The following is a 5962-nucleotide window of genomic DNA, read 5'->3' as shown; positions in this document are numbered from 1 at the left end:
GTCAATTGCACGAGTGGCAAGCGTCACTCTGCTCGTCGTGATTCTGACCGTCTTCACCAATTTCTTCTTGGCTTATTACCTGGTCCATATGCGTCCCTCCGTTCTTTTATTTTAGCACAAACTCCCCTGCCGTCTGTAGCTAGGGTGTTTCACATGGTGTCTCAGGAGGAAAGGGTTCGGGGTTTGGATCGTGCAACCGAACCCGCTCCCGAAGTTGCTACCTTTAATGTTCAGTCCCGTCGTCCGTATGAGTCTCGGCCTCCTCCCAAAGATCCTTCCCTCATGACTCGGACGGAACGACAACAATTACATTGCAATCAATGTAATCGCAAAGGTCATGATCGAAGCATGTGCTTCGATTTAATGGATGAAGTTCCGGATTGGTGGTATGAATTGAAAGGTTTGCAAAAACCGACTTCCCGTGGGTCTAAAACAGGGAAGCCTCGGGTGGAGGGAAGCCCGGTGGGTCTCGTTCCCAAGGTGATACCAGCAGCCGTGGTGATGGGACACGGCCTGCTGCTTCTAATGCCATAACCTCCAGCTCTACGGGAGGTGACTCGGCCAAACCCGCTTCCGCATCTCTGGTAAATGTCTATGGCACTCCTTCACACACTCAATCCGGTAAGTGGCTTATCGATACTGGCTGTTCTCATCATGTTACTGGCACTTTTGCTCTCCTATTTGATGTAACAACTATCCCAAGTCGAGAGGTTGGCTTGCCTAATGGTGCGCGTATATTAGCCTCACAAATGGGTCGTGTTCATGTCTCGGCCAATATTACTCTCGATGCGGTTTTATTTGTGCCTCAATTACAGTGTAATCTCATTTCGGCGTCGCAATTATGTGATGATTTACACTGCGTGTTTCTGACAAATGCTTCTTTATGTATAATACAGGACCGGGATACGAGGGAGACGATTGGCACGGGTGAGCGCCTAGACGGACTTTACTATCTCAAGAATGACATGGAAATCGTGAGCAGTGTGTCGGCTACAACATCATTGGTCTTATGGCATTCTAGATTGGGTCATCCGTCTGAGACCGTTGTTAAATTACTTCCTTTTCTTCGTTCTAGCAAACAAACTTTGTCAAAACCGTGTGAGGTTTGTCATCGGGCTAAGCACATTCGTAACAGTTTTAATTTAAGCAATAATAAAAGTTCTCGTGCTTTCGAGTTAATTCACTGTGATTTATGGGGACCATATGATGTGCCTTCTGTGTCTGGGGCGCGTTACTTTTTGACATTAGTTGATGATTACTCTAGGGGAGTGTGGCTTTATTTGCTGAAAACGAAAACCGAAGTATACGATAAATTTTTATTATTTATTGCCATGATCAAACGTCAGTTTTTGGCTGATATTAAAATTATCCGGAGTGATAACGGCACTGAATTCCACACTTTAAAACCACACTTTGCTAAACAAGGGATACTGTTTCAGTCTTCTTGTGTGGGTACTCCCCAACAGAATGGCCGCGTGGAACGAAAACACCAACATATACTAAACGTAGCTCGTGCCCTACGGTTTCAAGGAGGGATACCCATCAAATTTTGGGGGGAATGTGCCCTGGCTGCTGCCTATGTTATCAATCGTACCCCCTCACAATTGTTGGACGGTTTGACACCGTATGAGAAAATATTCGACAAACCGCCCAACTATGATATTTTACGGGTCTTTGGGTCCCTTTGTTTTGCGCATAATCAACGCTCTAAAAGTGATAAGTTTGCTAGTCGGAGTCGTAAATGTGTTTTTATGGGATATCCGGTTGGACAAAAAGGATGGTACCTTTATGATCTTGAGAAATTAGAATTCTTTGTCTCTCGAGATGTGAAGTTTTACGAAGATCAATTTCCTTTTATGGCTACTGATTCGAACCCGGGAAGTGCTCTGCTTCCGCATGTTTCTGATGATATTATTTGTAGTTGGGATGAACCGGTCGATACTCCGGATGAACCACCCACTTCCTCGGCCCCCACCACTCCTCCGGGTTCACCCACGGCCACCACACCAGACACCATTGTTACTACCCCCTCCACTACGGCAGATACAGCCACAGGCAGTCCATCTCCTTTGCCGGTATTGGGTCGTGGTCAGCGTACCAAGATTCCGTCTAAGTCTCTGCAAGACTACATTGTTGACTTCTCTGATGAAGACAGTGATGATAGTAATCCGTCTAGTGCCTCCTCTCTTCATGTGTCATCGTCTACCTCAGGTACTCCCTATCCTTTAGCTAATTATATTACTTGTCAGAAATTTTCGCCTCCCCATCGTTCATACTTGGCAGCTTTATTAACTCATACGGAGCCTCGGCATTTTAAGGAGGCTGTGAAACATGAAGGGTGGCGACAAGCCATGCAGGCCGAATGAAAGCCCTTATTGATAATGGTACATGGACTGTTACGAGTCTACCTCCGGGAAAGAAAGCTCTTGGGAGCAAATGGTTGTACAAGATTAAGTATAAGTCCGATTCTTCGATTGAGCGCCTGAAGGCGCGCCTAGTCGTCTTTGGTAACCATCAAACTGAAGGCGTCGATTATGAGGAAACGTTTGACCCGGTAGCAAAAATGACAACGGTACGTATTTTCCTCTCTATTGCTTCAGCGAAGCATTGGCACCTCCACCAAATGGATGTTCATAATGCCTTCCTTCATGGTGACTTGGAGGAAGAGGTATATATGTGGTTCCCTCCGGGATTCAAATCTTCTGTTGGCCAGGTGTGTAAGTTGAAAAAGTCGCTATACGGTCTCAAGCAAGCACCCCGTTGTTGGTTTGCCAAGCTTGGGGAGGCCCTTAAGAGGTATGGTTTCACTCAAAGTTACTATGACTACTCATTATTCACCCTTGTGCGTGGCTCAGCTCACCTTCATGTCCTAGTTTATGTTGATGATTTACTTGTATCCGGTAATGACTTACCGGCTCTCGTTGCATTTAAAGACTACCTCCATAAATGCTTTCATATGAAAGACTTGGGTGAATTGAAGTATTTCTTGGGACTTGAGGTGGCTAGAAATAAGGATGGTCTCTTCTTGTGTCAACGTAAGTATGCCCTAGACATTATCTCTGAGGTTGGTCTGCTTGGGTGTAAACCGGCCCCTACTCCTCTTGAGCAACATCACCACCTCGGTAATAGTGCCAGTCCACCTCTCGCAAATCCCGAGTCCTATCGTCGTCTTGTGGGCCGTCTAGTTTATCTCTCGTGACTCGGCCGATTTGTCCTACACGGTCCACTTGTTGTCCCAATTCATGAGTGCACCACAAACAGACCACCGGAATGCCGCGCTACGCACGGTTCGTTATTTAAAAGGTACACCCGGCCAAGGAATATTGTCTTGCGTCAAGTTCGGACTTCACGCTTACAAAGGTTGGTGCGATTCCGATTATGCTAAGTGTCCATTAACTCGGCGTTCGTGAATCTGGTTGGTTCGTTTTTTGGGCAATTCTCCCATTTCTTGAAAACCAAGAAACTTGACCTACGGTGTCTCTATCATCGTCGAGGTGAGTATCGCGCACTTCGCGCTATTACATGTGAAATTAAATGGCTTAAAGGGTTGTTGAATGACTTGGGCGTGCCTCATGCAGCACCAGTTTCGATCTTCAGTGATAGTCAGTCTGCTCTTCATATTGCCCAAAACCCCGTGTTCCATGAGCGCACTAAACATATTGAAGTGGATTGTCATTTCGTGCGCGATGCTACTCAGTCAGGTTTGATCAGTCCGTCTCATGTGTCTACTAAAGTTCAATTAGCCGATGTACTCACCAAGTCTCTTGGTGTTAATCAGTTTGTATCGTTGGTTAGCAAGTTAGGCATTCTCAATCCGTATGCTCCAACTTGAGGGGGGGTAATAGAGTAGCTAGACGGGGTTATATTATGTCTTTAGTTACGAGTCCATAAGCCCGTCTCAGTTTGTAACCCTAAACTCTACTGTACTATTTATTCACGGAATTGGAATGGAAAAGGCAGACGATTACGTTACCAATCTTATCAGTTCGGAAGTCTCTGATGTGTCTTGTGGGTGGTTGGTGTGGCTGATATCTATAACCTTGTTGTGTTGTTTTCCTTTAAAGTGGCTCCAATTTATCCGGGATGACTGTAAATTAAGTATAAATTCATCTTTTTTGTGTTTATGGATACAATAAATCTGTGGTTCGCTCCGAATTTTGTGGGAACAAACTAAATAACACAAGTAAGGGGCACCGGGTTATGGGGAACACACGGCGAGGTGTAGAAACATAAGGGCGACTTTAACGTGTTCACTACTGAATTTACACTTGTGCTAGGCGTGTTTGCACCTCTAGGACTTAGATCCGGGGAAAATAGCTTATATATTCTGTCTTCGAGTCCAGAACGCCATTACGTTTTCTGCTTTCACGCTTGCTATTGCATATCGCTACGCTAAATGTCGTGTTGTGGGTGAGCGTTGCCAGATATATGATGCCCTTATGGTTTTTCGAATTATGCTGTACTCAACCCACACATCGTTACCTCAGTGTTAGGTCCTACAGGTAGATCAAAACATTTAAAAATCACTTACGGCAAAGTTTCTACTTAGTTTGATAAGGTATTGGTCTTTTTTGCAAACAAATAGATGAACAAAAGCAAAGAAAAAATAACAAAGGCTTTAATGCGGGTTCGTGTGTGTGCGGATGTCGCCTTCTTGTGATTAATGCCCTTAGTGAGACTTGGTTTCTGATCAATCTGTTTAAAGTTTCTATAAGCCATTATTGAACTCGTGCTAATTTGCCATTTGAGGATGTAAGGCTGTAGAGGTTGCGAAAACTGTTCTTGCCTTTACCTCACTAGATCAAAGAGTAGTATCTTGGTAATAGAGGAATGTTTGTGAAGAGTCGAGGACGAGGGCACCTAAGAGGGGGAGGGGGTGAATTAGGTGTCTATTTAAAATTTAAGCTTAATGAAAGCTTCTTTAAAAAACTCTTAAACACTTTAAACAATGCTTAGATGAAAGGAGAAGTCGATACTTAGAACTAGAGAGTTAAAAGTATTCAACAACGATTCAGCAAGCAAAAGTTACAGTGTACTCAACAGTTGATTCTGTAAATAAAGACGTGAGTAGAGTGTGCAGCGGAAATAAAACGAAATAGACACGACTAACGATGTTTTAAAAACTGGTTCGGTCACTACTCCGCGACCTACGTCCAGCGCTATTTTATTAAACGTCTCAGAAGTAAACTCATACAAACTAAGACCACCCCGAATAATAAAACAACTCCCCAACCTACTCCGGTTGCTAATGCTTAAAAGCTACTCCGCTTCCAAGACTTTTGCTTTGGGCTACTCCGCCGAAAGACTCCTTGCTTAAAGCTACTCCGCAATAAGACTCTTGCTTTGGGCTACTCCGCCGAAAGACTTCATGCTCAAAAGCTACTCCGCTTCGAAGACTTCATGCTTAAGGATAACTCTATCCTAAGACTTTGTTCGGTTCTACCCGTTTGTTACAAGACCACTTATCTCAATGTTGTTCACTCAATTGAACGGAGGAGATAAAGTTTAAGTACAAAACACGGGATCCTTGAACACGACTAAAACGACTAGGTGCAACAACAAACTCAAGTAAAAGACTCAAAAGATAAATAAACAAACTTGCAAAAGATTCAAAGATTTGAAAATGATAAACGGTTTTGCAAAGTTAATTTACTCGATTGAAAGCTTAAGTCTATTTCAGTTTAAAACTCGTTTGTTGCACACTTGTAAAAATGAATTAAGCAAGATATTTATAATGTTCAAGTAGTATACTTTACATTAAAATATCTTACACTCATAAGCACAAGTGATTAAAATAATGTAAGTAGTTTGCTTGGGCAACATGCAAAGCCAACCGAAATGCTCTCCAAGAAACCGAGTATTCTTCCTCAAGAAATCGGTGCCTAAGATTGCAAGAAACCAGGTTGTGCACACATACAAAAATAGGCTGGGTTTTTCAACAAGAAACAAGCATAAATGGTTG

Source organism: Silene latifolia, chromosome Y (assembly GCF_048544455.1).
Source record: "Silene latifolia isolate original U9 population chromosome Y, ASM4854445v1, whole genome shotgun sequence".
In the NCBI taxonomy this organism is placed as follows: Eukaryota; Viridiplantae; Streptophyta; class Magnoliopsida; order Caryophyllales; family Caryophyllaceae; genus Silene; species Silene latifolia.
The sequence above is the reverse complement of the archived record's forward strand: the minus strand, read 5'-3'. Positions refer to the sequence as shown.